Below are 12,134 nucleotides of genomic sequence, written 5' to 3'. Positions count from 1 at the left end.
CCAGTAATTTGCCTCCTGAGGCCCCGAAGATTCAGCTACTGTAAGGCAGAATTTTCACATTTATACTATTAGTACCTAGGCCAGTCATGGGAGTTTTTGCTTTTATTTTTATGTTTTAGTTTTTTAAATCCACACCTCAGGGTATGTTTATTGGTTTTAGAGAGAGAGGGAGAAAGCGAGAAGGGAGAGGGAAAGAGAGGGAGAAACATCAATCAGTTCCCTCTTGTATATACCCTGACTGGGGAATCATAACAGCAACCTAGGTATGTGCCCTGACTGGAGTTCGAACCTGCAAATTTTGGTGTACAGGACAACGTTCCAGCCAGCTGAACCACCAGGCCAGAGCGTGTGTTTTGCTTTCAGATCCATTCTTCAACCTTTACAGCTCTGCCTGTATCACGAGAGGGCTGATCCCTAGAGGGTGCATTTCCCTGTTCTCAGGATTCTGGCAGGGTTCAGCAGTGGGAGATTGGAGGTCTGCTGTGGGTAACCCCAACTGCAGGCTCCCGTGAGAACACTTTCCCCTTCCCACCATTGCTAGTCTCCAGGCTGCTTCCCCACCTCCTGGGGGTTCTTAGCTCTTCCTGTGTACTCAGTTTCTTGTATTTAATTTAATCCTCTTTGTTTTAAATACTCAGAATGGTTTGTTTTTCTGCTTGGATCTTGACTGATACACACTGCCCCTGAGCCACCTTCAGCTACTCTAGGGATACAAAGATAACAAATTATCTGATTCCTCGAATTCTGTAGTTGGAAGGGAGTAGCCTTCTCCTCTCTGTTGCCTGAGACTAGTCCCATTTCTCCCACCCATCCACGTGGAAAATTTGGCTTCAATCGCTAGTGACAGCAAACAGTGTTAGTCCTGCCACGTGACCATGGTTACAATCTCTGGGTCTGTGTGTCTTTACCTGTAAAATAAAAGGTGTAACAATACCTGCCTCACAGAACTGTTGTGAGCAGTAAGTGAATGAATATGTATAAAGTGCTGAGGACGCTGCTTGGCACAGAGTGAGCTCGAGATGAGTGTTAGCTATTATGATTTAACCGAAAAGAGTGCATTATCTTTTCTTGCTTGTTAGTTTGATTTCGAAAATGGTGAAGTACAAAGCTAATTTGTCTTAGGGTTATCATGACATTATTAGATTTGTAACTTGTCTTCCTGAATCAGCCGAAGACAAATGGAACCCATTAACTTTGCAGAATTTAATATTTGGCCCTGAGCTTTATCATTGGCAATGCTATAAAAATTAGCCACATAAATTTGTTACTGCATTTGGAAGATGGTCATAAGCATTATGTGTCCTATGAAATTCTCTCTTTTGAATGATTTATTTTAGAATTCAGTTAAAAAAAAAAAAGCCTTGTTTGCCTTATGAACCATTAAAGCTTTCTTCTTTGTCATCATGGCAACTATGTAAATGGCCACAAATCTCTTTTTGCTTTGGTAGCTGGGGAGCTCAGAGCTAAATTTAAAGTTAATTATAATGTTTGTACCTGTCTCTCCAATTCCTCACCCCTCCATTTTTGTTTCTTCGTTAACATGGCCTTGGTTTTCTAATTCAATTTATTTTTGTTTAATTTTCTATTCATATTTTACCATTTATATTCAAATTTATGGCATTCTTTGTGGAATAAGATGTGACATACATAAATAATACTAAATTTGTAGAATTCTTAGAGCATGTTGTAAGTTTTTCCATCATTATGGTATTCTGAGTCACCAAATATTTTTAGAAATTCATCTCAAGGTAAAAAAATAGTACAGTCTCAGGTAGCTGTACTCCTCAGCATCAACTGTCTTGAGAATTTGAAGTGATTTGGTTACATGCCTCAGTCATTTTTATTTCAGAATCAACTATAATAACCTTTACCAGAGTCTTATAGAAACTGAATTCTATGGGATGTTATTGTTATTTGGAAAAAGGCTTTGTGGTTAAGTGTTTGAGAAATGCCCAGTTACAGGAAATTTCCACTCCCATTTTTTTTTTCCTTAACTGAGATTCCAGTTCATATTTTGGGAAACTAGAGTTCTTCAATGCAGGTGAATTTTCTGTAGACTGAGCTTCACCTACATAATATAGGCAAGTGCCATTTTTTCAAGAAAAGTCCACAAGAAAATGTGAAAGGACTGTTCACTCTCAATTAAAAGTATTTCTTAGAATCAGGAGTCTTGAAGGTTTCGTAATTTAAAACAATTCACCTTTTGTAATAATAAAAGCGGATTCTTTGAAGGTAAATGCACATTTTTAGTGCTGGGTCCTTGCTGTGTTTGCTTAAAGTCTGCTAGTCTGAACAGAAATATAAAATCAATGACCATGTCACTAATGTGGCATTTAAGCTGTTTGTTCTGCATCATGGAGGCACAGCTTAGCTGTAGACAGAGTCAGATTAAAAACGGATCTAAGAATAGAGGTAAAGGGATCAAACTGTGAATATAAAAAATTCTTTTAAATGACATGCTTAGGAAACAAAAGTAATTACTTTTGAGTGCTTTTCCATATATCAACCTCAAACATGAGGCATAATTTTATTAAGATTGACAAGCCTAATCTATAATTAAAGCAGTTCGGAAAGACATTTAACAGTGATTTACTTTTTCTTAAAGCTGAACAAAATGGATACTGCTAAGTGGAACCATCTAATAATACAGCATCCTGGCTGCCTGATTTTGCTTGGTCCCAGCGAGTGCAGTGTGCCAGCCCCAGAATTCTACATTTCACTGTTCATGTGGACATTTATTCCCAGAGAGGTGACATTCCTCTTCCAGCGCAGTTTTCTAATAATAACCAGAATCATAACAGCTAGCATTTGTTTTATGCTTAACATTTGCAGAAATACTTGCATGTATATTATCTTGTTTGTTATAACAACAAGATGGATCAGGAAAAGTATTAGAAAGGACAGTGATGCTGGGTGGTTAGGAGTTCAAGCCTTGGATTTGGATAGACTGAGGTTTAAATCTGGCTCTGCAGGAGTTCTGCAGCCTTGGGCAGGTCACCGAAGGGCTCCAAGCCTGCTTCCTCCTCTGTAATATGGGAGTAATCATTGAATAGCATTTATAAGGTTATGTGAGGATTGACTAAAATAACCCAAGTGCTTAATGAATAGTAAATGCTCAATAAATACATTATTTTAGAAGAAAATGAGACTCAAGAAGAGTGACTTGTTCAAGGTTGCAGAAAAAGTAAGAGCTAGCATTTGAAATTTGATCTTTCTTTCTTTCTTTCTTTTCTTTTTACAAGCAGAAGTCTATGTAGAAAGTCACAGAACTTTGATCTTTGATTTCCGGTAGTGAAACCGTAAGAGCCCTGTGTTTGGGGGGCAGCTGCCTGCCTGGTAGTGCCCCACTGACCCAGCTGAACAAGGCTCTAGCACGTGACCTACCGTGGCATTGAAAGTGTGTGAACTTTAGAATTAGGCAGGTACAAGGTCAAATCCAAGTGTTGCCACTTACTAGCTCTGCAGAATTGGGATAATGATACCTCTCTTCAGAATCATTGTGAGAATTCAGTGAGACACTGTATGTAAACTGGCCCATCCGTGGTAAACTCACAGTGGATGTTGGTCGCTGTTGAGAAGTCTCGTGGGATGAGAGGGTCCCTGTTATCAGTCGGGTGGGAACAGGGTTTGGACTGGCCCCAGCTCTCACCCTGTGGGGTAGAGACTTAGACTCATATTTTATTTTCTCTACCCAGATGTAAAGAAAGAGATGGAAAGTCTTTCTCATCTCCATTATTTTTTAACAACCTTGTTTATAAACTTTATCTGCATAATCCAAATAAAATATTAAAGCTCCTTAATAGGCCCTTAGAAGTAACATTCTGGCAAGCTCTTCCGGGCATGTTTACTGCATCTAGGGTTTGCAGTTACAGTAAGTCAATATATAATTTTAGATATTATTTGGAGGTTCCACTTAAATATTAGATGCTCAAAAGAACACAGGAGAATGGAATGCAGTAGCGCCCCCTCTTATCTGCGGGGGATACGTTCTGAGAGGCCTAGTAGACGCCTGAAATGACAGATAGTCCTGAATTCAATATATACCGTGATTCTCCCTGTACATACTTACCTCTGACAGAGCCTAATTTGCAAATTCGGTACAGTAAGAGACTAACAACAACAACTAACAATAAAAATAGAAACAATTGTATATACTGTAATAAAAGGTATATGAATGTGGTCTCTCTCTTGGCAAATTAGCATAGATTTCTTTTTTTTCTTTTTCACAATTTCATGGGTAGCAAATTTGATCTCAGCAACTTCGGTGTACGATTTTTTTTCTTTCCGTATTAAGTTGAGAACTTTCACCTTTTTACTTAAAGGAAGCACTTTACAGCTTCTCTTGGCAGACGAGAATGGCCAGCATCACTACCCCAGCACTCTATGGTCTTTATTAAGGAAAGGAAGGGTGACTTGAACACAGCATTGCTGATCTGATAACTGAGGTGGCTGCTGAGTGACCCACAGGAGGGTGGTGCATCCAGCCTGGATATGCTCAGCAAAGGGATGACTCCCGTCCTGGGCCCTGCCACGCAGGAGAGCAGAGCCTTCGGAGGGCGTGCCAACAGTGATGCCAAGTTAGGGGAAATGGCGGCTCTCTTCTGAGAGGCTATGAAGTGCCGGGAAGTCTGAGAACCTTGCTTCCCAGCCCCACCTCTGCCACCACTAACTCTGAGACCCTCTTGGTTTCCATTTCTGCGGAATGAGAGAGCTGGGTTTGGCCTGTGGTTCTTTCTTTCTTTGGAGCCATGCTGTCCTGGGGAATCTCTGGACATTAGGGCTCCTCTCCCCAGAAATATGCACATGGACATATGCACCCCTGGGCCCCACAGGCACCCCTGGAATAGATGGTCTGTCCCTCCGAGTCATCCTAGCCCTGGTGTCTTTGAATGTTCTGCTGCTTCTGTGAAATATGTGGGAAGGAAAATGCAGTACTTCAGTTCTGGAGAGAGAATTAAGAAATTTTGCCATCCTTCACAACTCTGTGGCTGCTTAAGTTACCTTTAATTTAATTTAATTTAGTCTAGCTAATTAAATAACCCTGATTCAGTAAATAGTTGATCTCAGGGCAGAGAAATGAGCAACGCATTCTCAGTCTGTAGATGGGAAAAAGGAGGAGAGATCATATTTTATTTATAAAGAAAAGTAAAAGTTTTACACTTTCCTTAAATTTTCATTTTTTATTTTTGACAGGAAGCAGCCAATCAGAACTCTGGAGCTATTGGGTAGTTATTATCCTTCATGTGCTAATTTCTAAGCAGGAAAAATATGATTAAAATGAGTTTCTGCACAGCTGTTGATTAGGCATAATGGCAAAGTCATCATCATAAAGTTAATAATCAGAGGAGAGCTAACATTTGGAAAGTTATTGTTTAGCAAGTGGAAGGCTCTAAACACCCAAAAAACATCCAACTAACTAGAAAATTATGCCCCCACCATACACCTTTTTGTCTGCAATTCAACATCAGTTAAAAAGAGAGAACTAAAAGCAGTTGATTACATCTATTTTGAGGTCAACTTTCAACAGCTTAAACCTCCATGATAAACAAACCACAATATTGAAAGCTTTTTTGAAAAATCAATAAATAAATAGCCTTTATACTAGGAAAAGCTGCAATGCATTTAACAACACATCAATAAATCCTAAGCAAGCCTTGTACTTTGATTAGGTCAAACCCCCCGTTGCCTGCCCTCCCTGCCCCCTAATACGCATTCCCATTCCATGGGGGCGAGTGATGCTGTGGCCTGGTGATGCTGCAATTGGAGAGCTATTACAGACCTCCGCTGAGTAGTTTTTCATAATTGTACAGCTCCCCCTGGAAAACAGAGATTAATGAGTCCACAAATGGGACAGCACGTAATTTCAGATCTTGGTGATGATAACAAAGAGCTATTTAGGATGCTTGATAACAGAATTACTTTTTTTCTTACATTTTGTCATCCAGAAGTCTAAAGTCAGTAGCATTAATGGAAAGTTGGGCTAATGTGAAGGTACTCCAGACCTAGGAAGAGCAAATGGGGTTCTTGGCAAGCATCTTTTGTTGCAATCCTGATCGAAGACCATTGGACAAGTTTGCTTAGGATTCTAACTACAACCTGTTGCAAATCCTCGGTCGGGTGAAGGAGGGTGAATGCATGCTAGGGAGGGTGGTTAGATGCCCAGTGGTGGAGAACACTTAAGCGCACAAATGTTTGAGGTCTCAACATCCGTTATTGTTTTCTTTCTACATTTGCCTTCTCTTACTTTCTTTTTCTTTTTATACATTCCAATTCCTTAGAATTCTCTCCCACCATCCTGGGCGAAAGAACTGGATTTCCTCTACCAAAGGAGGTAGCATATTTACCATGATTTTGGGTCACTCTAGGCAAAATTTCTCAACATAACATCTTTCTTTTTATTTTTTTCTTTAAAAATAAATGTGCACTTTAAAAAGCCACTGGGCCTCATACTCTGGCCAGCCACTGCTTTGACGCCATCCAGATGCTCTGACATGTGACTTTACAGTTCAGTAGAAGAAGGCTGAATATGGATTGCAAAATCCTCTGTCCCCATTCCCATCATAAAAACACGAAAACTCATTAATCTTAATTTCTCACTAAATAGCAGTCTTCTCATGTGGGTAAAATTCTGGAATGTTAAAATCAGTGCTTTGCAAAGGTATTCACCTCAAGACTCTGCTTCTGCAACACTCCAAATTTCCAGTGCTGTGGGTGCTGGTCCCTTGGACAGGGAAGAGGCATGGGCAAATATGTGACACTTGTGTTTAGAATTAGGAGTTATCTAGATTTTTCTCCTGGGATCATTTTGAGGAAAGAGTAAGATGTAGAAGCTCTGACTATGCAGAGCATACGTGAAGGTGAAAAGCTGATAAAATTATGGTGGGCAATGAACTAGCACGGGACGGGCATGGAGAGCTCTTGAACAGTATTGGTCAGTATTTTTCCTCAGTTCTTCCCACAAGTTGTGAGCCTTTTCATCCTCTCTCTGGATTGTAATTGAAGCCAAGGATCATGGTTTCCCAGAATCAGATGGTGTTCAGAACCAACCACCCCTATTCTTGGTTCTGAGAAGATGGTGCCCAATTCCTGCTTACCCACTCTCTGGAGATGGCTCTGCTTTCCTGCCAGGTGTGAGATTCCCAGCACGGTGCCACGAGGTATTCCTGGAGAATTTTATGGGTTCTAAACAAGGGATAAGGGGGCTGGTGTGGCTTAGTGGACTGAGCACTGGTCTGCGAACCAAAGGGTCGCTGGTGTGATTCCCAGTCTAGGGCACATGCCTGGGTTATGGGCCACGTCCCCAGTGAGGGGCAAGAGAGAGGCAACCACACATTGCTGGTTCTCTCCCTCTCTTGCTCCCACCCTTCCCTTCTGTCTAGAAATAAATAAATGAAATCTTAAAAAAAAACAACAAAGGAAAAGTTTCACTCCCCACTCCCCCATAGTGTCTTCCCAGCCCCCTACGCTCCTACTCCCCTATTTTAGGACATTTCTCTTAATATCATTGTGTTGAATGCACTGAAGTTGACTAAGATAAAGTTACAGTAATTTGGGGATGTGAAGATAATGATTTCTACTGCCAGTCTTATAGAGGCCCTGGATGCTGTGCCATCAGATGTCCAGAGACCTCAGAACCGTTTACTAAATGTTTGCTTCCCTCAGGCATCATATTTCAGGATCTGGATGGCTTCTTTTGACTTCACTGCATTTCCTGAATTTCACCTGCAATAGCCCAGGTTAAACTCTCTGCCTCTTCTTTCCTGCCGTCACCAGGAAACAGGCAGGAACAGGTGATGCTGAAGTACAGGGGGGAAGATGCAGGAACTTACTTTGATCTAATATGAAAAAATTACTCTGTGCCCGTTCTCTGTGTTGGTATTAGCAATTCATACAGTTTGATAGATTTATTGTATCTTATAACCTAGGCCAAGGAGTCCAAGGCTGATCATTATACCAGTCGTCAAAAGCCTGCCAGCAGCAGGCTAAGCTCCAGATGGTTCTGTCAAAGCGTAGGCCCTTTAAGGGGCCTCCTACAGCCATGAATCATGGCTTCTCCTGGTTTAAGAGTAAAAGTGGTTGAGGTGTGGTGGCCGTTTTTAAGCTAAGGACATTGTCACTCTGGGTCTCTGCTACGAGACTGAAGGGACCTTGCGATGGTGAAGAGCGTTTTTAACACCTTTCATGTTCTGTGTCATGCGAGGGTGGTGTTGGGCTGCACACCAGAGGAAATGTGACTGGCAGTGGCTAAAATTAGTAAGGGGATTATTTATCTCACAAATCAAAGAGTTCTGGGGTAGGCAGCAGGAAGGAAAAAAAAAAGAGAGCAAAGGGCAAGAGGCTGGAGGACATGCTAAGCACGTCAGTCTCCTTAGAAAAGATTTCCTAGAATCTCCCACCTACATCTCATTGGTCAGAACTGGGTCCCATGGGCCTCTTAGCTGCAAGGGAGTCTGCAGAGGAAAGTATTTTAGTTTTCTAGCCTTTCTGTGAGAAGACAAGAGGAAATTGGGCTGTGAATGACTTTTGGGTAGCTAACAGTGTCTGCCACACTCCCTGCGTGACTTTCTCCCTGAAGCAGGAGTTCTCATCCTAGATGTGCATTAGTATCCCTGGGGAGCTTTTAAAATGACAGCCAGAATACCCTCAGGCCAATGAAATTAGAATCTCTAGGTGGGTCCCCACAGTGTTAAAGTTCCTCAGGTGATTCCAGTGTACAGTCAAGGTCTGGAACCACTGCTACCTTTACCTTCACTAGTGTAAGGACTGCCCCAAGTGTGAATTTTGACCTGATTCTCATTAGAAACAAATAATAAGTTGTAATGTGTTAGCAGGGGCCAGGACCTGAGCAATCGAGATCTGCTCAAGGTCAAATCTGTAGGCAGTGAAGAATTTGGGGTGGAATTGCCAGATCCTCCGTCCCCTACCCATGCAACTAGAAGTGGCCCCCACTCAGGTTTCCCATTAGTACATCCAATCAAATGCAGTGCTAACAAGGTGACTGTTTGGGAGAATTTAACTTTGATCCTATCAGTACTGAAGGTTGAGGAGAGCAGGTAACCTTGGCCTGCTGCTGTCTCTCCTCTATTCCAGTAATGACGCCCAGCATGAACTCCTATTCGGGATGAGCGTGTAATTTCAATGTTTATTAATGCAGAGCCACTTCTCGGTTAAGAGGATGCTTACGGGTTTGAATTACTAAGGCTGTCTCTCTCAAGGTTCCCTTACTGATCTGCTCCCGGGACTATTCACTGGGCGTGCAACTGCCGAACAGCCCGACGGTAAATGCTCCTCATTCATCTGGAGCTTCCGATTTCTGAAGCCAGAACTGCTCTTTCTGAGCCCCTGGAGGGGTTGATTAACATGAGGTTTTCCAGACTATTCACTCGGGAAACAGCCTTACAGATCATCCATTCAAGCTGGCGTGACTTGCCCAAAGTCACCCGATCTATTAGTCGCAGCTCTGAAACCTTAACATCAGTCTTGAGGTTAAATTGATTGGACGTTTTTATATGGCAGAAACATAACAAATGTGACCAAAGATACATGGGTGCCTAATTATTACCTTCCAACTATTCTGCACGAATCTTTAAAAATAGTTCAGGATCCCAAACAAACTCATCTTGCAGGAATAACTCAGCTAGCTGAGGGAAAGGCAAATGCATGTATCTATGTGCATTTCTTGAATTGGCTGCTCATGCTGCTCAGTGGCACTGGAAGCCCTTTTCAGCACCAAGTACAGGCCTGGCCTGTGTGCATTCACTCCCTGTGTCTGTTGATCTGAACTGATCCCTGCAGACCCTCCACTTTGCTACCCATTAGTTAGGATACCTCTGCAGGGACCACATTATTACCAGCTATTACATTTAGAGCACAGCAACAAGAAATCAACTATCTTTGGGATTTATGTGAAAAGACTCGTAGTAGCTAGAAGTCATACATAGACTGATGAGTGTTTTACGGTAATGTGCTCTCAAGTTCAATCTCAAGTTCTCTAGGTGATGCAAAATGATTGATTCTGAAAATAAATGCTGAAGAAATAAATTGATTCCTTTGAAGTAAGCCGACCATTAATTCGTGACCTTAAAAATCTCTAAAATGTTTTAAAAGGAGTTGACTTAGCAGGAACTGCATTTTATGGAATTAACTCTTTTTTCTTCTTTTGTTAATATATTATCTCACTGGGGCTTAGCCACAGGCTTCTTCGTTTCTAGAGAGATAGAATGGAGATGGCTATAGGCCACAGTTTTTCTTAATGCCTTACTTTAAATGCACATGTAGTCCATGGTTGAAGGCATAGCGAGCAGGAAAAATTAAATCCATAGAAAAGCTCAAAGCCGCCTTCTAGGCCACAGTAGACATGGCTGGTTATTTTGGCTACAGTTTAGATTTGATCTCATTGGAGAGGCTGGTTCCACTCACCGTGGCACAAGCCCCTCGCTTGGGTGGGTATATCCAGATGGACCAAGAGGGTCAGCTTTACTGTCTGTGGAAACTTCCCCCAGCTGCCACCGTAGAGGCTCTGGTGCATGGCCTAAACTTTGTTCATTTATTTGTTCATTCATTTATACATTTATTCAGCCAATCTTTAGTGGCTGGCTGCTATATGCTAGCAGGCCTGTCGCTGACGTTTGTCAGACTCTGGGTTAGAGAGCAATTGGGGGCCATGTACCATATATCTAAATTTTAAGTTATAAATCAAACCAACAAATTGTTCAATAATATACTATCATAATGACCTGGAGACCAGGTTCAAATGTATAGTTCTAGGTGGCATTCCTTGGAATCTGCATTAAAACTTGGTGGCATGGAGTGCCCCCTGCTACCCCCAGACCTCTAGACCTCAGCTAGAAACCCCCCTTTTGTCCCACCATCCTGCTCTATCTGCCGAGGTTCTGAGGAGCCCCAGCTGCGTGTTCTGCCCCTTGGCCACCCCTGAGGTCTCAGGGTCTTGTAGCAGTGGTGTGATCTTCCCTCAGGAGGATGAGACCCATGAAGGCCTTGGAAGTGGGCTTAGGGCCCGTGGCCAGGGACTTCCCAGCTCCTGAGTACCCACAGTGTTGTCCAGAGAGACTGTGAGCTCTGGGCGGGCACATCCACTTGGGCACATCCCCACAGGGCTCCTCACCCCATGGAGAGGGCACAGCCGCAGGGCCCGCCCGGTGCAGGCCCTCTGGGCATTAGTTCAGTGCCCAGTGCAAGGGCCTTAGCTGCCCGGGTCTGAGGATGCAGCTGTGTGCCAAGTGCAGGGAGTCAGCAGTGGACGTGGTTCCTGAGGCCCTTGCCTTAATAAGGGAGACAAAGATAAAAGATAAAGATGACTGGGGTAAGGGACATGACAGCATTGGGCCAGATGGTGAGGTACAGAATGACTGGAGGACGCTTCTTTAGAGAACTAGGAAAAGCCTCCCGAAGGCAGTGACGCTTACTGAGATCCAAAGATGCAGGAGTGCTTTCATAGCCGAGGGATCAGAGGGCATGCAAAGGCCCGGTGGCAGGAAAGGACTGATTTGTCTGAGTCACAGGAAAGTGGCCAGGGGTGGCAGCAGGAGAAAGTGAGCTGTATTTGTCACACAGGGGCCATGCCATGTAGGGCCCGGAGGAAAGGGAAACATCTTGAGACTTGGAAAAATGGCTTGAAGGTCAGGTTCTCTGCTTACCAACTGGCTGTCCCTGAGCAAAGCACGACCCTTGGCCTCCATGGCATCACCTGTAAACTCAAAGTGCTTCATAACTATCCTGTCTCCGTCAGAGCGCTGCAGGAGGGCCAGATGGGTTGCTGCTTCTCCGGATACTGGGACGAAGTCACTCAGCGGTGATGAACAGCAGCAAGCTCCTTTGAACTTTTCTGGGGAATGGCTGCTAGGAAGTGTTTAATAGTCACAGGGAGTGTCTTGTCCCAGCTTAAATGGGTGGTGTTTTCCAGGCAGACTCAATGCCACCCCCTACCCCACCTCCACTCCCACGTGGACTTTGAAGTCCGTCTCAGGTCCTGTGTGCCCTGGAAGAGAGCAGGAGAGATGAAGGAGTAAAGGGAATAAGCAAGAAGTGGGAGGTTAGGGGAGGATGCAAGCAGGCGGGGACCCTGTTTGCAGATGCTCTGAGATAAGAACTTGGGGTGTGGAGGGAGAACTTGG

This window comes from Desmodus rotundus, chromosome 2 (genome assembly GCF_022682495.2).
Source record: "Desmodus rotundus isolate HL8 chromosome 2, HLdesRot8A.1, whole genome shotgun sequence".
In the NCBI taxonomy this organism is placed as follows: Eukaryota; Metazoa; Chordata; class Mammalia; order Chiroptera; family Phyllostomidae; genus Desmodus; species Desmodus rotundus.
The sequence above is the reverse complement of the archived record's forward strand: the minus strand, read 5'-3'. Positions refer to the sequence as shown.